We start from the raw sequence: 25974 nt of genomic DNA, 5'->3' as shown, positions 1-25974 counted from the left end.
ACAACAACTTATGTTATCAACTATTTCGTGTTTTCAAAGTTATTAATTGTCTCATACCCTATTTTTGATTTCGATAGTATGGTGTAGCGTATCTTATGCAAACGGAATTCTAAGGTTTCTTTATTTTATTATGCAATAAGAAGAATTCTTCCATTTTCTTTTTCTTTAGTTGCGGGAAAACCCAAATTAAAACTTTTATTTTATAGCGAGCGCAATTTCTAGTAAAAAATCCTGTATCCTTCCACTTAGATCAAAAGGAATTTTTCCAATAGAACTATGGAACCCCCGAGTGGTTGCGGTTGTACCTGTACTGCAGGAATAAGAAAACTCGCTATTCACTCAGTTTATTTTCCATAATAAGTTATGTAGGAGAGATGGCCGAGCGGTTCAAGGCGTAGCATTGGAACTGCTATGTAGACTTTTGTTTACCGAGGGTTCGAATCCCTCTCTTTCCGTTTTTCTTAATTCATCAACGTTAAGGATCACAATGTATCAAATCAAATAACAATTTTTTCCAGCAATAATATAATATCTTATATTATCTTATTTTGATTTAATAGAAATTAGAAATTCTCTATAGCAAATTACTGTGGTATGTAAAATACACATAGAGGAAAAAAGAAAAAAGGATCCTAATCCTAGGGTTAATCAATTTTAGCTAGTTGATGGGAAAATACAAATTAATGGTAATGGTCTTAGGGCGATTTAGTTCGGGGAAAGGGGAAGGGGAAGAAAATTCTATGAACCTTTCCTTTTTTCGTTAAGTTCAAGTCTGACGAGAGTAATATTCTACAACTAACAACTCATTTATTTTGAGACCGACCCACTTCCTATCTAGGATTTTATTTACTAGTCCTTTATATTCCAACGTGTCAATCGCCAAATGCTTTGGCAATTTCCCCGGGTCCGATGAAGCAATATAATTTTGAACCAGACCTTTTGATCTTTGGTTATCTTTCGTAGTAATAATATCTCGGGGTTTGCAACGAAAACTTGGTATATTGACTATACGACCATTAACTAAAATATGTCTATGGTTGACTAATTGGCGGGCCCCAGGAATGGTTGAAGCCATACCCAATCGAAAAAGGATATTATCCAAACGCATTTCAAGTAATTGTAGTAAAACCTGGCCTGTTGACCTTTTTGCTTTTCCAGCGATATGTACATATCTAAGTAATTGTCGTTCTGTCAGACCATAATGAAAACGCAATTTCTGTTTTTCTTGAAGACGAATACGATATTGCTCCTTTTTCCCAGAATTGAATTTTTTTTTAAGATTACTTCCGGATTTAGGTGTTTTTCTAGTGAGTCCTGGTAAAGACGGCGTATTTTTTTTAAACGAGGTCCTCGATAACGGGACATGAAGACTCCTTTTTTTATTTTATTGAAATTTCATTTTACACAATTAATTTCATTGTATTTACATTACAGAATACATCGAAATTAAAACTGAATTAAACTACAGGATAAACAGAGTAAAATCAACTAAAGTACCCCAAAAAATGGAATTTCATCAAAATCTTTTTTTTTTGTATATATATTATTTATTTTATTGTTTTGTATCTAGCAAAATTGTAAGGTAAAAAACATAAAAGATCCTGGATTCTCCATTTAATTCGGAAAAAAAGAGATTCTTGTTCGTAGAACATCGATAGAGAAAAAAAAGCCGACTATCGGATTTGAACCGATGACCCTCGCATTACAAATGCGATGCTCTAACCTCTGAGCTAAGTGGGCTTACATAACGGAAATAGTGTAACAAATAGAAATAGGTATAGTATAGGAAATCCGTAAAATCTCAGATATTAGTTATTAATCTTAGCTATTAACTAGTTCTAAATTTGAAGTTATACTTATAAAAATAAAAAAATACTAAAACTTCTTAAAGATAAAGTTAGCTTGATATGCTTAACTATAGGATATTAAAAAATAAAATTATAGAATTTATTGGTATTTTCATTCGATCATTATAGACTTTATTATTTGTTAATAATTTGAGGATTAATATTTCACTAAGGGGAACATAGAGTCAGAGTAAATAAAATTGCTAATTCTGATTAGAAAAAAAGAATAAATATCAAGCGTTATAGTATAATTTTGAATACTATAAAAAAGTAAGACGGGAGGTGGGGGAGATAAAAACTTTTGGATATATTGATTCGGATTGAATTGCAAATACATCAAGGATAGAATCAATTCAATTCTGAATTGCAATAAGCAAGCGAGGTCTCTCAAATAGAGTCGAACTGAACTGCTAGACTACGTTGAGTGATGAACTCAATGATTCAAAAAAAAAACTAAGAGATGGATGAAATTACACAAGGAATCCTGGTCTCAAAGAAGAGGGAAATGGGGATATGGCGAAATCGGTAGACGCTACGGACTTGATTGTATTGAGCCTTGGTATGGAAACCTGCTAAGTGGTAACTTCCAAATTCAGAGAAACCCTGGAATTAAAAAAGGGCAATCCTGAGCCAAATCCGTGTTTTGAGAAAACAAGGGGTTCTCGAACTAGAATACAAAGGAAAAGGATAGGTGCAGAGACTCAATGGAAGCTGTTCTAACGAATCGAGTTAATTACGTTGTGTTGTTAGTGGAATTCCTTCTAGTTCTAAATTAGAGAAAGAGGGGTTTTATACCTTATACATTTAATAAACACGTATAGATACTGACATAGCAAACGATTAATCACAGAACTCATATTATATTCTAATTATAATATAGGTTCTTTATCTTTTTTAAAAATGAAATTAGAAATGATAATGATTATGAAATAAAAAACTCATATCATAATTTTTTTTTTTCATTATTGTGAATCCACTCCAATCGAATATTGAATAATCAAATTCTTCAATTAAAATTCAAAGTTTTCGAGATCTTTAAAAAAGTGGATTAATCGGACGAGGACAAAGAGAGAGTCCCATTCTACATGTCAATACTGACAACAATGAAATTTCTAGTAAAAGGAAAATCCGTCGACTTTATAAGTTGTGAGGGTTCAAGTCCCTCTATCCCCAAATCCTCTTTTATTCCCTAACTATACTATATTATTATTATTTATCCTCTTTTTTTTTTTCTTTTTATCAATGCACTTTTTTTTCTTTTTATCAATGCAATGGGTTTAAGATTCATTAGCTTTCTCATTCTACTCTTTCACAAAGGAATGCGAAGAGAACTCAATGGATCTTATCCTATTCATTGAATAGATTTCTTTTTTATTAGAGTATCGGCAAGAAATCTTGGTTATTCACTCTATTTTTAAGTTTTATTTAAGTAAACCATGCACAATGCATAGGACTACCCCCCCCATTTTCAAATTTAAAATTTGAAATACTTTAATTAATTTTTAGTCCTTTTAATTGACATAGATACAAATACTCTACTAGGATGATGCACAAGAAAAGGTCAGGATAGCTCAGTTGGTAGAGCAGAGGACTGAAAATCCTCGTGTCACCAGTTCAAATCTGGTTCCTGGCAGAGAAAAAAAAAAAAAAGATCCACCGAATAGGTATTGATCCAAATACCTCGAGATGGATTGTGATACATATTCATTAATAATATTTATTCATCTAAGTGGATAAATCTATAATATAAATATAGAGGCACTTCTTTTTCTTTTTAAAGAAGTTTTAAAATATATCTTTTCTTTATGATAAAGAAGGGGGTGAGATTCCCCTTTATTTTTTTGCGTTTCTTAATTTTGTATTCCGCTATTCCGACGAATATTTTTTTAGTCTTGCTTATCTTTATCTTATCTTATTTTCCTAGTTGTGCTAAGTAATGTGCGCGGTACAAAGTTCCTGGTAGAGAACTTCTTTGAGTCATCCTATTTTTCTGTTCATATGAAGGAAATTAATATGCGATTTTCAAAATAGGGGAATCCAAATGAAACCCTTTTTTTGCTCAGTCTATCTGGAATGCTTTTGTATAATTAGGAATTAATTATAAATAGGTATTCCGTTTCATCTAGGAAAAGAACCTAAAAATATTCCTTGACTTGAATAAAATCTGGAGTTGTGTTGTATAAGTGAGCATGAATTTCTTATCATTCAATGAGCATCTTGTATTTCATAAAAATTGGGGGTTATATAATCCTTACGTAAGGGCCAGCCTATCCAACTTTCAGGCATTAGGATACGTTTAAGGCGCGGATGATTATCATAAGAGATTCCCACCATATCATAAGATTCGCGTTCTTGAAAATCGGCACTTCTCCAAATCCAGAAGACAGACGGAATTCTAGGATTATCCTTTTGGGCAAAGACTTTTATGCAGACTTCTTCTGGATTATCTATACCATATTGTATTCTCGTAAGATGATACACGCTAGCTAAAGATCCACCGGGTGCTACATCATAAGCACATTGGGAGCGTAAATAATTGTAACCATATACATATAAAATGACAGCAATGGAATCCCAATCCCCTGCTTTTATTTGTAAAGTCTCTATTCCTCGGTGATCAAAGCCCAAAGATCTATGAACCACCTCATGTTTGACTAGCCAATTAGATAACCAACCCTGCTGCATTGTCTTCATCTCTCCCTCTTTGTATAAATATTTCACATTTCGGATGCAAGTTTGAAAGATTGCCCTGCTTTTTATTTTTCTACACAAAAGAGCCCCTCTCCTAATTCACTAATTTGTAGGAAGGTACTGAACTTTTGGATTTGAAAAAAGTTTCAGAAGATATATCTAATGTAGATGGTGATTGATAGAGCAATTCTTGCTCATAAGTTCCTGTATGAGTACTGCGCCTAACATAAAGCTTGTGACTGGTAGTAAAACATCTATTTTTATTTTGAGATAGAGTTTGATCCTCAACTATTTCTCGCGATATCTTCTTACGAAGTTTTGTTAGGGCATCTATAACTGCCTCCGGTTTAGGTGGGCAGCCCGGCAAGTAGACATCCACAGGAATTAACTTATCAACTCCCCGAACAGTACTATAGGAATCCGTACTGAACATTCCCCCTGTAATAGTACAGGCTCCCATAGCAATGACGTATTTTGGTTCAGGCATTTGCTCGTATAATCTCACTAAAGAGGGAGCCATTTTCATTGTTACCGTACCGGCTGTTAAAATTAGGTCTGCTTGCCTAGGACTTGATCTTGGTACCAATCCATAACGATCAAAGTCGAATCGTGAGCCTATTAATGAAGCAAATTCAATGAAACAACAACTGGTACCGTATAGAAGGGGCCATAAACTGGAGAGTCTTGACCAATTCGAAAGATCATTTGGTGTAGTTGAAATAACAGAATTGGAACTTGTTTGGTCAAGTAAGGGAAACTCAATCAAATTCATAACTGTCTCAATAGAATCTTTTCCTTCTTTTTTTTTGTCTAAATATTCAGTTAAGACCATTCCAAGGCTCCTTTTCGCCATGCATAAACTAAACCAACAACTAAGATAAGCACGAAAATCAAAGCTTCGATAAAAACGGATACACCCAATACGTCGAAACTCATTGCCCAAGGGTATAGAAAGACGGTTTCCACATCAAAAACAACAAAAACGAGCGCAAACATATAATAGCGTATTCGGAATTGTACCCAAGCCCCTCCCATGGGTTCTATACCCGATTCATAACTAGAAAGCTTCTCTGGTCCTTCACTAACCGGGGCTAAAAGTCCTGAAATCGAAAATGCCAAAATAGGAATAAGGCTTGCTATTATTAGAAATGTCCAAAAAATATCATATTCGTGAAGCAGAAACATAATGTACTCCCATTAATGTGGAATAGGCGGAACTTAAATTAGTCAATTCAATTCAGCATTGTCAATTTATCCAGAACTTCTCTCTTTTCCTCGGTGAAACAAGAATCTTTTTTGTTCAAACAAAAGCGCTTAGTTTAAGTTTAGCCTTTGTTTCCTCTGTGCTGCATCTTCTTTAAAGATTCATCCAATGGAATCCCAACTCCCTTTCTTTTGGATTTCCATTCTATTTAGATATGGTGTATGTAGATCTAATTCTTATATAAAGAAAACTTTCTCGTTTCACTTTGTCTCGCTTTCTCTAGAATCTCTAGAAAAAAGAATAGCTCTATCCTTTATTTAATATTTAATAATAAAATAATAAGAGACTATTAAATAAAAATGAGAATACTACTAAATTAGAACCTAATTAAGATAGTAGGACTAATCTATGCAGTATAATTAATGAGAAGTAATACTATAAAATAAAAATAAAGAACTCTATTTCAGAACTATGAGACAGAATATTCTGTTTTCTTATTTACTCTTTACTTTATTTTTTCTATTTAAAGTTGATCAATTTACATAATGTATCTATAAACAAAGTAATAAATATACTTAAAACAAAGTAGGAATTCGCAAAATGGATAAAATCATTGCAGTTATTATAGGGAAGTCTAGAGATATCCTATTTGAAGGAGGACGGGATTCAAATCAGGGAAAGGATCCTTTCTTCTATTGATTTGATAGAAATTCGTTTTTCTTTTCCTGTCTGTATGATTTTGATTTTCGATGAATGAGCCTTTGGTAATGCTTTTATCTCTATTCTATGTCGCAGGCGCCTATCCAGTCTATAAACAAATACTAATGAGAAAATGAAAACTATACTAAACTAAAGAAAACATAGGATAGAGATCCTAAAATCTAAAAAAGGGCATATTAGGGCTATACGGATTCGAACCGTAGACCTTCTCGGTAAAACAGATCAAACGGATTATTATCGAAATGATTTGAACTGTTTCAAAGACCCAACATGCATTTTTTTGCATTGGGCTCTTTCATAAACTGATTTAAAGATCAGTTAGTCCACCATAGTTTTTCTTTACGGAAAGATAATGAGATGGCTCCCTGTGCTCTGATTGATTTTTTGTATTATGATCTATCTAGGAGCAATACCAAAGTGTTTCAAAGGAGGATTACCTTGACTTAGGTCTGCCTCCGGTCTAAATTAAATCAACCTAAGTGAAATGGAGTCTCTATCGTTCCACTGCAAGAGTTAACTATGAGACTTCATACACCTTAAAGTTCATAGAACGAAAAGAAGTTTTTTGGAGGCCCTTATCCTCATTACGCCTAGCATTTAGTGGGCTGGATATTTACCTTATCAACTAGCAAATCCATAAGGGTTCTATTTGATTAGGCACCTGAATTGGCACCTGAATCGGACTGAACCGACTGTTTGTCAGGCTACTGTTCTCCTATTCTCTCGAATCTATGAAGTAAGACATTGATTTTGCAATAAGATCGATTATGTTCATTGCATAATAAGCTCCTTTGAAAAGCATTGGCGCACGTGTAAACGAGTTGCTCTACCGAACTGAGCTATAGCCCTTATCAGAGATATCTTAACATATAGATAATTTCTTGTCAAGATGAATATTTTCTAATGCCAGAGGATACCCCTTTGATCTGTATCTGTTTAGTATTTAGTTTAGTATTTAGTATATAACAGACCAATAACAGAGCGGTATTGCTTAGAAAAGGGATTCAATATATAATCGATCGAAGTAATGGGTCTTCCTTTGTGGTGATAAATTGCCTACTTAACTCAGTGGTTAGAGTATTGCTTTCATACGGCGGGAGTCATTGGTTCAAATCCAATAGTAGGTAAGTAGGTAGAAAAATTACTAGATAGCATTGGACTTACTTCGCTTCGCTATCTAATAACTTTTTCTACCCCTCTTCCCTTTTTCTTTGTATCAACTATAAACCACTGGATTGTCTTCAATTGGATGGGGGAATCCAATTGACAGCCTCGATTCGTATCCTAGCTCGTCTGAGAGCGAGCTTCGCTTCAACCAAATCTTTCGTACCCTCAGCTTTACTCAAGTTAGCTTCGGCTATTTCAAGTGCCTTTTGAGCTTCTTCCGGATCAATATCACTACCCAGTTCCGCATCATTTCCTAAAATGATGATCTCATTATTAACTATTCTCGCAAAACCGCTCCACAGAATCGCTGTTAACCATTGGTCGTTGAGGAGGCGTATTCTCAAAGGACCCATATCTACTGCTGTGTTAATGGGGGCGTGGTTTGGTAATACGCCAATTTGGCCACTATTAGTGGATAAAATGATTTCTTTCACTTCACAATCCCAAATAATTCGCTTAGGAGTCAGTACATAAAGATTTAATTTCATTTCTTCGATTTGTTCTCCTCTTCTAAGGTTATAGCTTTCGTGCTAGCTTCATCGATGTTACCCACCAAATAAAAAGCCTGTTCAGGTAGGCCGTCTAATTCTCCGGAAAGGATTAGTTGAAATCCCCTAATAGTTTCCGCAAGAGCAACATACTTTCCTGGAGAACCAGTAAAAACTTCTGCCACAAAGAACGGTTGTGATAAGAAACGCTCAATTTTTCTTGCTCTTGCTACAGTTAAACGATCCTCTTCCGATAATTCATCCAAGCCAAGAATTGCGATAATGTCCTGAAGTTCTTTGTAACGTTGTAAAGTTTCCTTAACTCTTTGCGCAGTTTCATAATGTTCGTTGCCAACGATCCGAGGCTGTAACATAGTCGAGGTTGAATCTAAAGGATCTACTGCTGGATAAATACCCTTGGAAGCTAATCCTCTGGAAAGTACGGTAGTAGCATCCAAATGTGCAAATGTTGTGGCAGGGGCAGGGTCGGTCAAATCGTCTGCAGGTACATAAACTGCTTGAATCGAAGTTATAGATCCCTTTTTAGTAGAAGCAATTCTTTCTTGCAAAGAACCCATTTCTGTACTAAGAGTAGGTTGATAACCCACTGCGGAGGGCATTCTCCCTAATAAAGCGGATACCTCTGATCCTGCTTGAACAAAACGAAAGATATTATCGATAAATAAAAGCACGTCTTGCTTATTAACATCTCGGAAATATTCCGCCATAGTTAGGGCAGTTAAACCAACTCTCATACGAGCTCCCGGTGGTTCATTCATTTGGCCATAGACTAGAGCTACCTTTGATTCCTCAATATTTTTTTCATTAATTACTCCGGATTCCTTCATTTCCATATAAAGATCATTTCCTTCACGAGTCCGTTCCCCTACTCCACCGAATACGGATACGCCCCCATGAGCTTTAGCAATGTTATTGATTAATTCCATGATCAGTACTGTTTTACCTACTCCAGCCCCCCCAAATAGTCCTATTTTTCCTCCACGTCGATAAGGAGCTAAAAGATCGACGACCTTAATACCTGTTTCAAAGATGGATAATTTCGTATCTAACTCGATAAAGGCAGGCGCAGATCTATGAATAGGGAACGTTGCACTACTATCTACAGGACCCAAATTGTCAACAGGCTCCCCAAGAACGTTGAAAATTCGTCCGAGAGTAGCTCCACCGACCGGAACACTGAGAGGAGCTCCCGTGTCAATCACTTCCATTCCTCTCATCAACCCGTCCGTAGCACTCATAGCTACAGCTCTAACTCGATTATTTCCTAATAATTGTTGTACCTCACAAGTCACATTAATTTGCTTATCGGCAGTGTCTCTACTCTGGACTACCAAAGCGTTATAAATATAAGGTAACTTGCCTGGGGGAAAAGTGACATCCAGCACGGGTCCAATAATTTGATCGATACGACCTGTACTTTTTTCTTCAATTGTGGAAACCCCGGGAGGAGAAGTAGTAGGATTGGTTCTCATAATTATCACATAATTAAAAAAAAGGAATTTGTCGAAATTTTTCTTTTTTTATTGTTGAATAATGCCAAATCAAATCAAAAAAAATCCAAAAGTAAAAAGGAAATGAATTAGTTAATTCAATAAGAGAGAAAAGGGGACCAGGACTTGATTTCGTTGCCCAAGCGAATCCCATTCAATCGTTTACTCATGGAATGAGTCCATTGGAAAGTTCAATCAATCTTTTTTTTCATATACATTTTGCCTTTTGTGGAGGATCTGTGCCTACTCTACTTTCCTATCTAGGACTTCGATATACAAAATATATACTACTGTGAAGCATAGATTGCTGTCAACAAAGAATTTTATTAGTATTTAGTTAGGTATTTGCATTCAAAATAAGAAAAGAGAACTATTAAGAACTTGTAAAATAAGGATTAGGAATTAATTTGGGTTGCGCTATATCTATCAAAGAGTATACAATAATTATGGATTTGGTAAATCAAATCCATGGTTTAATAACGAACCGTGTTAACTTACCATAACAACAACTCAATTCCTATCGAATTCCTATATTGGAATTCCTATAGGATAGAACATACACAGGGTGTACGCATTATATATGAATGAAACATATTCATTAACCTAAGCATGCCCTCAATTTTCTTTAATGAGTTGATATTATATTAATTGAATATCCTTTTTGTTTTACGAGATTTTTGCTAAAGTTTCATTTACGCCTAATTAACATCGAGTAGACCCTGTTATTGTGAGAATTCTTAATTCAAGAGTTATAGGGAGGGACTTATGTCACCACAAACAGAAACTAAAGCAGGTGTTGGATTTCAAGCTGGTGTTAAAGATTATAAATTGACTTACTACACCCCAGAGTATGAAACTAAGGATACTGATATCTTGGCAGCATTCCGAGTAAGTCCTCAGCCTGGGGTTCCGCCCGAAGAAGCAGGGGCTGCAGTAGCTGCCGAATCTTCTACTGGTACATGGACAACTGTTTGGACTGATGGACTTACCAGTCTTGATCGTTACAAAGGACGATGCTATCACATCGAGCCTGTTGCTGGGGAAGACAACCAATGGATCTGTTATGTAGCTTATCCATTAGACCTATTTGAAGAGGGTTCCGTTACTAACATGTTTACTTCCATTGTAGGTAACGTATTTGGTTTCAAAGCCCTACGTGCTCTACGTTTGGAGGATCTACGAATTCCCCCTACTTATTCAAAAACTTTCCAAGGCCCGCCTCATGGTATCCAAGTTGAAAGAGATAAGTTGAACAAGTACGGTCGTCCTTTATTGGGATGTACTATTAAACCAAAATTGGGATTATCCGCAAAAAATTATGGTAGAGCGTGTTATGAGTGTCTACGTGGTGGACTTGATTTTACCAAAGATGATGAAAACGTAAACTCACAACCATTTATGCGCTGGAGAGACCGTTTTGTCTTTTGTGCCGAAGCTATTTATAAATCACAGGCCGAAACCGGTGAAATCAAGGGGCATTACTTGAATGCGACTGCGGGTACATGTGAAGAAATGATTAAGAGAGCTGTATTTGCAAGAGAATTAGGGGTTCCTATTGTAATGCATGACTACTTAACTGGGGGATTCACCGCAAATACTACTTTGGCTCATTATTGCCGCGACAATGGCCTACTTCTTCACATTCACCGTGCAATGCATGCAGTTATTGATAGACAGAAAAATCATGGTATGCATTTCCGTGTATTAGCTAAAGCATTGCGTATGTCTGGGGGAGATCATATCCACTCCGGTACAGTAGTAGGTAAGTTAGAAGGGGAACGCGAAATGACTTTAGGTTTTGTTGATTTATTGCGCGATGATTTTATTGAAAAAGATCGTGCTCGCGGTATCTTTTTCACTCAGGACTGGGTATCCATGCCAGGTGTTATACCGGTAGCTTCAGGTGGTATTCATGTTTGGCATATGCCAGCTCTGACCGAAATCTTTGGGGACGATTCTGTATTACAATTTGGTGGAGGAACTTTAGGACATCCTTGGGGAAATGCACCTGGTGCAGCAGCTAATCGAGTGGCTTTAGAAGCCTGTGTACAAGCTCGTAACGAAGGGCGCGATCTTGCTCGCGAAGGTAATGAAATTATCCGAGCAGCTTGCAAATGGAGTCCTGAACTAGCCGCAGCTTGTGAAGTATGGAAGGCGATCAAATTCGAGTTCGAGCCGGTAGATACTATTGATTAACTAGATAAAACTAAAGATAAAGAAGGTATAAATAAAAAAGAAACGAAATAAAAAGAGAAAAAAATCAGTTATGAAATGCAGTAATTCTTCTTTATTCTTCTAATTGATTGCAATTAAACTCGGCTCAATCTTTTTTAGAAAAAAAAGATTGAGCCGAATAAAAATAGATCATGATATGATCATGAGACTTGACAAATTGAGATTCGTCTATTCTATATATCTAGAATATATATATTAAGGTATAATACAATAAAGAAATACAAATAAAATAATAAAATAATAAAATATAGTATTATCATATGATAATGATAATGGAATCAAATACGCAGTATTTACAGAAAAAAGTCTTCGTTTATTGGGAAAGAATCAATATACTTTTAATGTCGAATCGGGATTCACTAAGACAGAAATAAAGCATTGGGTCGAACTCTTCTTTGGTGTTAAGGTGGTAGCTGTGAATAGCCATCGACTACCTGGAAAAGGTAGAAGAATAGGACCTATTCTGGGCCATACAATGCATTACAGACGTATGATCATTACCCTTCAACCGGGTTATTCTATTCCACTTCTAGATAGAGAAAAAAACTAAAGGAGAATGAATGAAAAAAGACATAGTTTGGAAGTTAGACCTTTTTATAGGACTCTCTTTCAATTTCAAAAAAGAGGACGTTTGAAACTTTTAACAGGCGTAATCGTGAGTCAACAAGTGACTCGAACTGTGTGTAAAAAAAGAAGCATTTTTTTTTTTTCAAAATGCTAGAACTAGATAAGGAAGTTTTCTATAACCTTGAGAAAAAGGATAAAAAGGTAGTTTTTTTTTAGTTTATGACTCCGATCAAGAGCGAGAAATCCTTGATTTGGGATTGGACATAGAACCTGGACCCATCGTAGAGACGTTTAGTTCAAAAGAAAGGATCGTATCCTGATGGTAAGAATTATACTTTCGTGGAAATACAGCGCTATAGACTTCAATGCGGTAGAGTAGACGTTTTGTTTCTAATTTTTCTGGACCAAACCTCCGCTCCGACCCAACGATACAATGAATTTTTTCTGTTCATATTCATAAATAAAAAAGATTCGGAATCGCAATGCTACTATATGCGTCCAGAGGAGTATTTGGAATAATATTCTTCTATAATCCATTATTGCGGGGGGTCTTACTAACAGGGCTTCGCTGCACGGGACAGGTCTTCGTCGAAAAGCTAACTCCACCCGGCATTTTCATACCCTTTCTTTGGGTGGTATATCGCCTTTTAAAGTCTAAGAGGGTAGTAGGGGATCTATAGTAGGTAAGATAATTTGCCCTTTGATTTTGATTGAATATACTATTTTTCCGCCTTTACCACGCATTATTGTATGCGCTTCTAGAGAAGTATGTATGCAGGAAGTAAATTCTAACCGCTTTCTTTTGAATCCAATTTCAAATTAGATTAGAAAGATAGAAAGGCCATGAGGATGGGAAAATCAAAATAAAATCTTTTTAATTAGTTCTCCTTTTTTGGAATTTTCTTATTATCCTTTCATTTTTTTTACAGAATATTTTTCAAACTAAAAATAAAAAATACAATACAATAGTCAATATTCCTTATAATAGATATACTTAATTATATCATAAGAATCTTAAGATATTTTTCGACTAGATAGAAATAGTAAATTTGAATTGAGACACCTATTCCATGACGGATTTAAACTTACCTTCTATTTTCGTGCCTTTAGTAGGCTTAGTATTTCCGGCAATTGCAATGACTTCTTTATTTCTTTATGTGCAAAAAAATAAGATTGTCTAGTATTTTTTAGTGTAAGTAATATAATATGGTAGGGTATGTGGCTTTTTCTACACACACTTTCTACACACAAATGAAAAACGGTTATGGATGCGGATATAGGCTACGAGCATAAATGCATGAATATGCAGAGCCAGGTATAGCGAGTTTTATTTTATTTATTTTAATTGAATCAACGAATATTTTTTGAATAGAAAGTCAATGTATCTAACCTATTATTTCACAGGAGTACTAGTTGCTGAAGGCGATTTCAGAATCAAAAAAAGTAAAGTCAAAATTATTTAGCTTATTCTCTCAATTTCAATCGACCGCTGCTGGATTTAGTATATCTAATATGAATTGGCGATCAGAACACATATGGGTAGAACTTCTAAAAGGTTCTCGAAAAAGGGGTAATTTTTTCTGGGCCTGTATTCTTTTTCTAGGTTCACTAGGATTCTTATCGGTTGGGATTTCCAGTTATCTTGGTAAGAATATTATATCTATACTTCCATCTCAAGAAATTCTTTTTTTTCCGCAGGGGGTCGTGATGTCTTTCTACGGAATCGCAGGCCTATTCATTAGCTCCTACTTGTGGTGTACTATTTTGTGGAATGTAGGTAGTGGTTATGACCGATTCGATAGAAAAGAGGGAATAGTGTGCATTTTTCGTTGGGGATTCCCTGGAATAAAACGTCGCGTCTTCCTTCGATTCCTTATGCGGGATATCCAATCAATTAGAATTCAGGTTAAAGAGGGTCTTTATCCTCGTCGTATTCTTTATATGGAAATCCGGGGCCAGGGGATCATTCCCTTGACTCGTACTGATGATAAATTTTTTACTCCACGAGAAATTGAACAAAAAGCTGCCGAATTGGCCTATTTCTTGCGCGTACCAATTGAAGTATTTTGAGGTATCTTTTTTGAACTGAGTTGAATGAAGAAAAGAAGAATTGGAAGAAGAAAAGTTTTCTCAACACAGGGAGGAAGTCCCTTCTAAATTGGATTTGTTATTGTAAGGGGATTTTTAAGTATTTATCTAAAGGAAGGAACAAACGAGGATAAGAGAAATTTGCTTTTAATTTTTTTTTATCCAAGTTAGATATATCGCATACTATTCTTCCTTTTTCATCCGAAAGGGCTTTTTTTTTATTCTATTTCACTATTTCATTCCATCTAGATCTAAGAAAGAACCCAATGCACTGAAATTCCACTAATAACTAATATACAAAAAAGAAGAATAGATACAGGGTATCAAACCTATAGAGTTTTTGCTTCAAAGAAATAGAAATATCATGAAATAGAAATATCATCATATAGAGTCAGGGAATGGAATAGAGTCAGCGAATGAAGCATATTCATTAACAACTCCATTTACAGATCAAAAATGAAAAAAAAGAAAGCATTGCCTTCTTTACTATATCTTGTATTTATCGTACTTTTGCCTTGGGGGGTCTCTTCCTCATTTAACAAATGTCTGGAACTTTGGATTAAGAATTGGTGGAATACCAGGCAATCCGAAACTCTCTTAACTGATATTCAAGAGAAAAGGATTCTAGAAAGATTCATAGAATTAGAAGAACTTTCTCTCTTGGACGAGATGATAAAAGGGAAACTAAAGACACATGTACAAAAACCTCCTACAGGAATACACAAGGAAATAATACAATGGGTCAAAATAAATAATGAGGATCATCTCCATACCATTTTGCATTTCTCGACAAATATAATCTGTTTGGCTATTCTAAGTGGTTCTTTTTTTCTGGGTAAAGAGGAACTTGTCATTTTGAATTCTTGGGTTCAGGAATTCTTCTATAATTTAAATGACTCAATAAAAGCTTTTTTTATTCTTTTAGTTACTGATTTTTTTGTTGGATTTCACTCCACCCGTGGTTGGGAACTAGTAATTCGTTGGGTCTACAACGATTTTGGATGGGCTCCTAACGAGCTTATTTTCACTATTTTTGTTTGTAGTTTTCCAGTAATTCTAGATACATGTTTGAAATTTTGGGTCTTTTTTTGTTTAAATCGTCTATCTCCTTCGCTTGTAGTCATTTATCATTCAATTAGTGAAGCATAAATTCATTTGATCTCCCGATATTAATATTAATCAAATTAGCAAGCATCTTTTTTTAGAAAGAAAGCCCTTTTCCATTTTAGCAAAATTCTTTCTATTTATACCTACTTTAAGGTATTCATCATTGCAGTACAACTGTTGCAGTAGAATGACAACAGATTCGTGTATAGGGAACTAGATTAGCTTAGCTACCTATCTAATTTATTGTAGAAATTCTGGGATCTGCGATTGGACATGGAAAATAGAAATACTTTTTCTTGGGTAAAGGAACAGATAACTCGATCGATTTCTGTATCGATCATGATATACGTAATAACTCGGACATCTATTTCAAATGCATATCCCATTTTTGCGCAGCAGGGTTATGAAAACCCACGAGAAGCAACTGGACGAATTGTATGTGCCAATTGCCATTTAGCTAGCAAGCCCGTCGATATTGAAGTTCCCCAAGCTGTGCTTCCCGATACTGTATTTGAAGCAGTTCTTCGAATTCCTTATGATATGCAATTGAAACAAGTTCTTGCTAATGGAAAAAAGGGAGGGTTGAATGTAGGTGCTGTTCTTATTTTGCCCGAGGGATTCGAATTAGCGCCGCCCGATCGTATTTCCCCTGAGTTAAAAGAAAAGATAGGAAATCTTGCTTTTCAGAGTTATCGTCCCGATAAAAAAAACATTCTTGTGATAGGCCCTGTTCCCGGTAAGAAATATAGTGAAATTGTCTTTCCCATTCTTTCCCCTGATCCTGCTACGAAGAAAGATGCTCATTTCTTAAAATATCCCATATATGTAGGGGGAAACCGAGGAAGAGGACAGATCTATCCTGATGGTAGCAAGAGTAACAATACAGTCTATAATGCTACGTCAACAGGTATAGTAAGAAAAATACTACGTAAAGAAAAGGGGGGGTATGAAATATCCATAGTTGATGCATCAGATGGACGCCAAGTGATTGATATTATACCTCCCGGACCAGAACTTCTTGTTTCAGAGGGGGAATCCATCAAGCTTGATCAACCATTAACAAGCAATCCTAATGTGGGAGGTTTTGGTCAGGGGGACGCAGAAATCGTGCTTCAGGATCCATTACGTGTCCAAGGCCTTTTGTTCTTCTTCGCATCCGTTATTTTGGCACAAGTTTTTTTGGTTCTCAAAAAGAAACAGTTTGAAAAGGTTCAATTGTACGAAATGAATTTCTAGGTCCCGGGATTTCTTACCATCAAGTTGGTAAAAAGCCTCGATTTATTGGCAATTGCTAGAATTATCTATGATCTATTTTGGAAATCCTTTTTTTGTTTAGACTGCTTTTTGTTTATGAGATGTCTGGAATTCCTTATTTATATCCCATGCAAAAGAAGAGAATCCAAGGCAAAGGCGAGAACAATCAAATTAAAATTTCTTCTTTTTCGGAGGGATTGCAGGTCTTCTTAATCGTCTATTCGGCACAAGAAAAAGCCTTTTTCTTGTGCCGATTCTTCTTGTATCAAAATAAGAATCCTTTTTCTTCCTAATTCGTCAAAGATTACTATTTCTTCTTTATTCGGGTCTGTCTCTTGGACCTCTTTTTCTTTTGCTTAGGTTTAGCCGAGGTAGTGGACAAACAGAGGGGAAGAAAATATGGCGGGGGAAAAATTTCTTGTGATTGTGAGCAAATTGCTTGGCTTGTTTAATTAAGTTCAACTTCAAATTTACAGAAATTTTGCAAAAAAAAAGTAAACTCTTCCATTGAAGGTTTTTTTATTTTTAGGCTAGTTGAATAGTTTTGATTAAGGTTTTATTAGTTTATTACTCGAAACTAAATCAAGGATTTTCAGGATACTTCCTTCGTGGAATAAGATATTGGATCCTCGAGTGATCTCTTTTTCTTGTTGCTTCATAAGAGTGAATCGAATAGATTCAATTCGCGTTATAAGAGTAAAATAAAAATTCCGCGGGTCCTTTCCGCTCTAATCAGATAAAGGGGGGTAAGGACCCGCTAAGCTCCTACTTTTTCATGTTTACAATCTGGTCCCTCCGATTACTATAGAGATGAACCCAATCCAGAATATGAACCATAAAAGAAAACACCTACTAAACCAATCACAGCAATACCAGCTACAGTACCTATCAGCCAAAGAGGAATTCTTCCAGTAGTATCGGCCATTTCCCCTACTTTCCTCCACATTTTATCAATTGGTCATGCTAGAGACAAAAACAGTCATGGGTAGTTATAAGGATGGTATCCTTCCAAATGGGATAAGAGAATTCTTATTAGTCTCTTTCTTTCTCTCAATTGAAGAAGTAATTGGAAAATAAAACAGCAAGTACAAAAATGAGTAATAAACCCCAGTATAGACTGGTACGATTCAATTCAACATTTTGTTCATTCGGGTTTGATTGTGTCATAGTTCTATAGTTGGAATTTGTTTTATCGTTGGATGAACTGCATTGCTGATATTGATCCCAAGAAAAAAACAGTAGGTACAGCTAGTCCGTGAATAGCCAGCCATCGCACTGTAAAAATAGGATAGGTTCGATCTATGGTCATTGAGGGCCTCCTAAAAGGATCTACTAAATTCATCGAGTTGTTCTAAAGAATCAAAACGGTCGGTTATTAACGGAATTCCTTGTCGGCTTTCCGTGAAATACTCGTTTGGCCTAGGACTTCCAAACACGTCATAAGCTAAACCCGTACTGACAAATAACCAACCCGCAATGAATAGGGAAGGTATAGTAATGCTATGAATAACCCAGTATCGAATACTGGTAATAATATCAGCAAAAGAACGTTCTCCCGTGCTTCCAGACATGCTGAACTCCCAAAATTTTTGTACATTCAAAAAAGGAATTGATTCCGTAAAAGATGGGATCGACCAGTAAATAGAAAATTACTGATATTTCATCCTTGTGAGATTGTCAATTTTGTACCAAAGGTGTATTTTGAGTATACCGAATTAGTATAGCTATCCTTCCTATGGCACAGCAATCTGGTTTTGCCTGGTTCCGAAACATAATTACTTTTTTATTTTTTTTTTGTCTATAGGTAAGCTATATGTTATTCAAGGCATCAATAGAAAACCCCATTTTTGTAGGTTCTACTTACTTTTCATTGGCTTCGGAATAATAGAGTAATTCGGAATAGCAGCCAAAATCTTGGGAAAATCTAAGTTAATGATCAATAGGTTTGGATAAATAATTTAGGAAGGATATTCTCATACTGACACAATACAAGGACAAGTATATGTGAAATCTATCCTTTCATAATTCGTAATTCATCCTTGTATTGTTTGTTGGATTAGGTCTAACTTTCTTGACCAAACTGCGAGCGCGGAACTTTACGAGATGAAATAGGGAAAGACAGAAGATAGAATAGAACTTAAAAGGATAATTGAAGTGACTCGTCTTCGAATCTACTTTGGTTGGAGTTCGAAAAAGGAATAAAAATAAAGTAAATTCAAGGAAGAGCTTTCTTTTTTTTTTTTTTTTAACAGCCCCTTGGCAGGTCGTGGAATGCTTTTGTTCTCCTCTTATTCCATATGGAATACAATCAGTTAAAATAAGAAGGAATAGGGGAATATTCGATCGTTCACTCCAAAAAGAGGGTCCTATTGAAAAAGAAATTATCCAAAATAGAAAGAAGTTTTTTTTTTCAAATTCAATTGTTTATTTATCTCTTATTCAAAAATTTCCCTGAAAATTGAATTTCTTTTTTTCATTCAATGGGGTTCAAATTCCACAACAAATCTCTTGATTCGGAATTAGGGACTCATGTATCATCTGATGAATCCACTTTCTTTTACACTTCTGTATCTTACTCTATCTTGTTTTTTAGTATTATCTAAAATAACTGATGAATTATGAATTTTCCATAACTTAGGTAAATGCTTTACCAACATATGTAGTGTAGTAAAAAAAAATAAATGGAATTTAACTCTTTCATGCTTACTTTAACTAGTTATTTTGGTTTTCTACTGGCTGCTTTAACTATAACCCCAGCTCTATTTATTGGCTTGAACAAGATACGCCTTATTTGAATTGACTGAATAATTATAATTCAGAAAAGAAAAATCTTTCTTTGGGATTCCTGGCATTCTACGACTCTTTTCCAGACTAATTAGGAATTCTTTTCTTGGTCATTGAGATTCGTGGATAATTTAGAGTACTATTTAGGGATAGATCGTACCTCTTTTTTTATCCCCTCGAACAAATCGAAATGATTGAAGTTTTTCTATTTGGAATCGTCTTAGGCCTAATTCCTATTACTTTAGCGGGATTATTCGTGACTGCGTATTTGCAATACAGGCGTGGGGATCAGTTGGATCTTTGATTGAGTCATTTTTTTTTTTTGATTGACCTCCTCCAGACCAGAGAGGAGGTCAAATTGAAATTGGAGTTACAATTCAATTTTGTTAAGTTATTTTACTCTGCTTCGACATAAAATAGATGGAATCACGCTCTGTAGGATTTGAACCTACGACATCGGGTTTTGGAGACCCGCGTTCTACCGAACTGAACTAAGAGCGCTTTCATTCATTCAAAAAGAAAATCTTTTTCTATTCCTAATGTATCTCACGTACGTATAGTCTCCACAAATTCAAGTTATACCCCCTTTACTTTAATTGATCTCGTCGCTACTGCCTATAAAGAAGAAAGAAGTAATAGGTAGGGATGACAGGATTTGAACCTGTGACATTTTGTACCCAAAACAAACGCGCTACCAAGCTGCGCTACATCCCTTTTCCAAATTAAATTGTTGTACAATGCCATTGTACACAATTCCTGTCTTCTTTTCCACATCATAATTTTCTTCTTCTTTCTTTCTCTATCTATATATAGAACCCTCGTGTCATTTCTTCTTTTTGGTCTCATATAATTAAGGAATTATATACATATAAAATCCAATATAATTTCGCCTATAAAAGAAGGATTACTTTTCCTTGGTAATATATAGGAAGAAGGGGTCATCTTTTTCTTTTTTAGGGATAGGAAAATTTCGTCGATATGGTTCATTTTATATATAGCATAACAATCTTGGGCAAGAGTTTATGATCATATATGTATTCCAACAAGGAAGGAGGATTTTCAATGCGGGATATAAAAACATATCTCTCTGTAGCACCCGTGCTAAGTACTCTATGGTTTGGTGCTTTAGCAGGTTTATTGATAGAAATTAATCGTTTATTCCCAGATGCTTTGTCATTCCCTTTTTTTTAATTCTAGTTATTGCTATGGGAGGGATAGATTTCTTCGTGATATGACAAAATTTGATCCTTTTCAATCTTTTTTTAGTATCGGAAGGAAAAAGAAAGAAAAGATGGATTGGGTTGAACCTCAGAGTCATTAAAAATTTGGTAAACCCCATTTTTGAAAATAGAAATTCAATTTAAAGGGGTACCCAAGCTAAATAAGGCCTCAGAAATCAGAGCATAGAAAAGGCGGGGCTGGCTAATTAAATGAAAGGATTTCGAACCAAAATCTTTGCTAATTCGACAAGGATTGTATTCTTTAATTATTTCTCTATTTTTTATTACTTAATTAAAGAATAAAAAAAAATTATTCTAATGAATTTTATTCTTCTTCTTCGGATTCAAAATAGAAGAATAAAAGAATAAGTAGAAGAATTAAGTTAAGTCAATCCAAAAAGAAAAGGAGGTTCATGGCCAAGGGAAAAGATGTTAGAATCAGAGTTATTTTGGAATGCATCAGTTGTGTTCGAAAAGGTGCCAATGAGGAATCGACGGGGATTTCTAGATATAGTACTCAAAAGAATCGCCACAATACACCCGGACAATTAGAATTCAAAAAATTTTGTCGTTATTGTCGCCAAGCATACGACTCATCACGAAATAAAGAAATAGGAACATCGTGTGTTTGATCTTTCCAAACAACAGAAAGAGTAAGAACTTCATATTTAATATATAAAGAAAACATAGTATAGAATACAAAATACAAATCAACTCATCTGATTTCCGGTAGATATTATTTCATATGTATAGAGGGTATTCATATACTATAATATGAATCAAATAAGATATGGATCAAAGAAAAACTACTTCTTCTGGATCCTAAATTAATAAAATAAAGAAGTGAATTTTCAAATTTTCAAATTTTTAAATAAGGAATAAATCATGTATACATCTAAACAACCTTTTCTTAAATCTAAGCAACCCTTTAGTAAATCCAAGCAAACTTTTAATAAATCCAAGCAACCCTTTCGTAAATCCAAGCAAACTTTTCGTAAATTCAAGCAACCTTTTCGTAAATCTAAACAACCTTTTCGTAGGCGTCCCCGGATTGGCCCGGGAGATCGAATTGATTATAGAAACATGAGTTTAATTAATAGATTTATTAGTGAACAAGGAAAAATATTATCGAGACGAATAAATAGATTAACCTTGAAACAACAACGATTAATTACTCTTGCTATAAAACAGGCTCGTATTTTATCTTTCTTACCGTTTCGTAACTATGAGAACGAAAAGCAATTTCAAGCCCAGTCAATTTCAATAATTACAGGTTCTAGACCCAGAAAAAATAGACATATTCCTCAATTAACGCAAAAGTACAATTCCAATCGAAAACTTAAGAAACAACAACCAAAATTTAAGAAACAACAACCGGAACTTAAGTTCCGATTGTTGATGTTTTATTCGAATTCGAAAGGGCCAGACCTATATATATTATAAAGAAAGTAATCCAGCTCGTTGATTCCTACCACTTAATCTTAATTTATTGTATCTTCCCGGAGTTCCCTCTCCGGGAATTCATCTTTTATTATTCCAGTATATTACTTTATTTATACCTTTAATTGATGATCTTTATTTTATTGGAAATCGTGTAAAGATTATTTGGATTTGATACAGCTACTTGTGCAAGCATTTTACGATTAAGAATCAATTTCTTCTTGTACAGGTTGTGTATTAATTTACTATAACTATCGAATACTTTATATACCCGCGTTGCTGCGTTTATCCGAGTGATCCACAAACGACGAAAATCCCTCTTTTGCCTACCTCTATCTCGATGAGAGGAAACAAAAGCTCTTTTTACCTGTTGGGTAATCATTCGATTAAGTCTTAAATGAGGCCCCTCTAAAGTTTGAGGCAAATGAACGCATTTTTTGTTCGTCGTCTCCGGGCTATATATCCTCGCGGAACTCTGGTCATTGAATCAAATTAACCTTAATGAATAACTAATGATTTCTCTTCTTTTAGCCACCCTTTTTCTCATTAATAACAAAACTAATTATTCCGATATATAAAATATAATTCCAATGGGCTTTTGCTATAGTAACCTTCCCAACCACGATTTTTTATTCCACTCCGTTCAGTTATTTCTATACGAAATAACAAATTCATTCTAATAATACTAAAAAAAATAGTGGGTTCCATCGTTTCTATGGTTTCCCTTTTAAACGGTGAGGCCCTCTCTATACACCGGAGCCCTTTCTTTCATCAAAAGGTATTGCGAACTTGTATAGTCCCACATTCTTTGGCTCTACCTATCCATTATAGAGTAAATAGCTCTTTTCACAATAAGAGTTATCCATACAGTGACGGTATTTAATTATGAAAGTTGGCTAAGTAGCTGACCCTGTTAGTCCGTTCTTTTAAGATAAAGGAGCATAAGCCCTTTTTCTTTTTATTACTATTTCCTCCGCTTAATGGATAACCATTTGCTACCAATGGGAGAATTGCTTCTTATTTCCAATTTAGATAATTGGATTTGCACCAAAGGAAACCATAAATTCCATATACCATAGAAATCTAGGATAGAGTAGCTATATCCTATTCATTGGTACTAATCATGGATACTTCAATTTTTTTTATATTTGTTTGAAGTCATGATCTGAAACGAGTCGCACATACACCCTAGCACATGTTCCTCGACGCTGAGGGCATCCTTTAAGCGCGGGCCGTTTTTCGAGCATTTCGTATTGGCTGTCTTGCGTTTCTAATAAGTTGTTTAACCGTCGGCATGTTGTATGTATATAGAAAAAAAATGGATTGGTTTAGATCCATCTTAACCTGATGATTGCTCATCATGAAGTCTTTCTATTTTCTATTAAATCGAGGAAAACACGAATTTAGCTGTGAAATAACTTTACAAGAAATCCGGACACTACCAATCCTTAAACATTTCTGGAAACCACACTGGATCAGTATCGCAGTGCTTGTCAATCATTTCATCCCCTACAATATCGACAAGTCCATAAGCTTTGGCTTCGTCTGCTGACATAAAAACATCCCTTTCCATGTCTTCGGATACAACCCAAAAAGGCTTGCCTGTTCTTACTGCATAAACCCTTGTGATCATTTCGCGAACTTTGTGTAACTCTTCTACTTCTAGTAAAAATTCTGGTGTCCCTTGCCCGATAATAAGCACTAGCAGGTTGGTGAAGCATAATCCTCGCGTGAGGGAATGCTATACGCTTGGTGGGTTCTCCTCCAAGCAGAATGAAGGACGCCATGGAGGCGGCTATTCCGAGGCATATTGTATATATATCTGGTGTCACCGTTTGCATCGTATCAAAAATAGCCATTCCTGAGATTAGCCACCCGCCTGGGGAGTTTATAAACAAAAAAAATATCACTAATTCCATCTTCTATACTCAGATATACCATGAGACCTGTAATATGATTCGTGATCTCGCAACGAATCTCTTGACCTAAAAAAAGTGTCCTTTCTCGATACATAACATTGTATAAGTCAACCCAAGTCGCTTCTTCATCTCCAGGAATCCGGTAAGGTACTTTTGGAACACCAATGGGCATATTAGATTCAATGGGCATATTAGATTAATATTATTAAATTTAAGTAAGAAAACCACACTTTAATATGGAAACGTAAGAATGGAACAGAAAGAAAGAATCCGCAGTTTATTGTCTTAATTTTTATTCTTATTCTATATGAATATTATAGATTCTATTAATACGTAGATTGAAAGGTTATACATATAAGGAATGTAAGACAGATTGAATAAAGAAAAGGGAATGGGTGATTTGAATGCTAAACAAAGAGGGGTAGCGATCTATTCTTCGTTTTTTCCAAATTGGCCAAGTTACCCATTGCATATTGGCACTTATCGAGTATAGAATAGATCTGCTTCTCTTTCTTCTTATGAACAGAATTGGCTTCTTATTTTTAATGGAATGAAATAAATATTCGCGCTTTCTGACACAGAATCCCCTAGAAGGGTTAGGTACATAGGATATGGATAGTCTTTTTCAATGCGATAAAATAAAGCGACATCGTGTCTATTTTTCTTTGCTAAAGGGGTATTTCCATGGGTTTGCCTTGGTATCGTGTTCATACTGTCGTATTGAATGATCCGGGTCGATTGCTTGCGGTGCATATAATGCACACAGCTCTAGTTTCTGGTTGGGCTGGCTCAATGGCTTTATACGAATTAGCAGTTTTTGATCCCTCTGATCCTGTTCTGGATCCAATGTGGAGACAAGGTATGTTCGTAATTCCCTTCATGACTCGTTTAGGAATAACGGATTCGTGGGGTGGTTGGAGTATTTCAGGAGGAACTGTAACAAATCCGGGTATTTGGAGTTATGAAGGTGTGGCAGGTACGCATATTGTGTTTTCTGGCTTGTGTTTCTTGGCAGCGATCTGGCATTGGGTATATTGGGACCTAGAAATATTCTCTGATGAGCGGACGGGAAAACCCTCTTTGGATTTGCCCAAGATCTTTGGAATTCATTTATTTCTTGCAGGGGTGGCTTGCTTTGGCTTTGGGGCATTTCATGTAACGGGTTTGTATGGTCCTGGGATATGGGTATCCGATCCTTATGGACTAACTGGAAAAGTACAAGCTGTAAATCCAGCGTGGGGTGCAGAAGGTTTTGATCCTTTTGTTCCGGGGGGAATAGCTTCTCATCATATTGCTGCGGGTACATTGGGTATATTAGCGGGCTTATTCCATCTTAGTGTCCGTCCGCCTCAACGTCTATATAAAGGATTACGTATGGGCAATATTGAAACTGTACTTTCCAGTAGTATCGCTGCTGTTTTTTTTGCAGCTTTCGTAGTTGCTGGAACTATGTGGTATGGGTCAGCAACGACCCCAATCGAATTATTTGGGCCTACTCGTTATCAGTGGGATCAGGGATACTTTCAGCAAGAAATATATCGAAGAGTTAGCAATGGTTTAGCCGAAAATCTTAGTTTATCAGAAGCTTGGTCTAAAATTCCCGAAAAATTAGCCTTTTATGATTATATTGGTAATAATCCGGCAAAAGGGGGATTATTCAGAGCAGGCTCAATGGACAATGGGGATGGAATAGCTGTTGGATGGTTAGGACATCCCGTCTTTAGAGATAAAG

The 25974-nt window shown here is 35.5% G+C and overlaps 5 non-coding genes across 5 annotated transcripts; 2 read left to right on the top strand and 3 right to left on the bottom strand.

Moving 5' to 3' along the window:
- The first annotated feature begins 368 nt into the window (after positions 1-368).
- TRNAS-GGA (transfer RNA serine (anticodon GGA)) lies at positions 369-455 on the top strand. The gene has a single exon. It is a non-coding gene; the product is annotated as a tRNA-Ser (tRNA).
- A 1212-nt stretch (positions 456-1667) lies between these two features.
- Positions 1668-1740, bottom strand: TRNAT-UGU (transfer RNA threonine (anticodon UGU)). Its single transcript has one exon. It is a non-coding gene; the product is annotated as a tRNA-Thr (tRNA).
- A 1667-nt stretch (positions 1741-3407) lies between these two features.
- TRNAF-GAA (transfer RNA phenylalanine (anticodon GAA)) lies at positions 3408-3480 on the top strand. The gene has a single exon. It is a non-coding gene; the product is annotated as a tRNA-Phe (tRNA).
- A 16610-nt stretch (positions 3481-20090) lies between these two features.
- On the bottom strand, positions 20091-20164 carry TRNAW-CCA (transfer RNA tryptophan (anticodon CCA)). Its single transcript has one exon. It is a non-coding gene; the product is annotated as a tRNA-Trp (tRNA).
- Positions 20165-20303: 139 nt separating this feature from the next.
- TRNAP-UGG (transfer RNA proline (anticodon UGG)) lies at positions 20304-20377 on the bottom strand. The gene has a single exon. It is a non-coding gene; the product is annotated as a tRNA-Pro (tRNA).
- Between the last annotated feature and the right edge of the window lie 5597 nt (positions 20378-25974).

This window comes from Triticum urartu, unplaced genomic scaffold (genome assembly GCF_056163025.1).
Source record: "Triticum urartu cultivar PI428250 unplaced genomic scaffold, HENAU_Tu73 scaffold2, whole genome shotgun sequence".
NCBI classification, from domain to species: Eukaryota; Viridiplantae; Streptophyta; class Magnoliopsida; order Poales; family Poaceae; genus Triticum; species Triticum urartu.
Note: the sequence above shows the minus strand (reverse complement) of the source record. Positions and strands in the feature narration are given on the sequence as shown.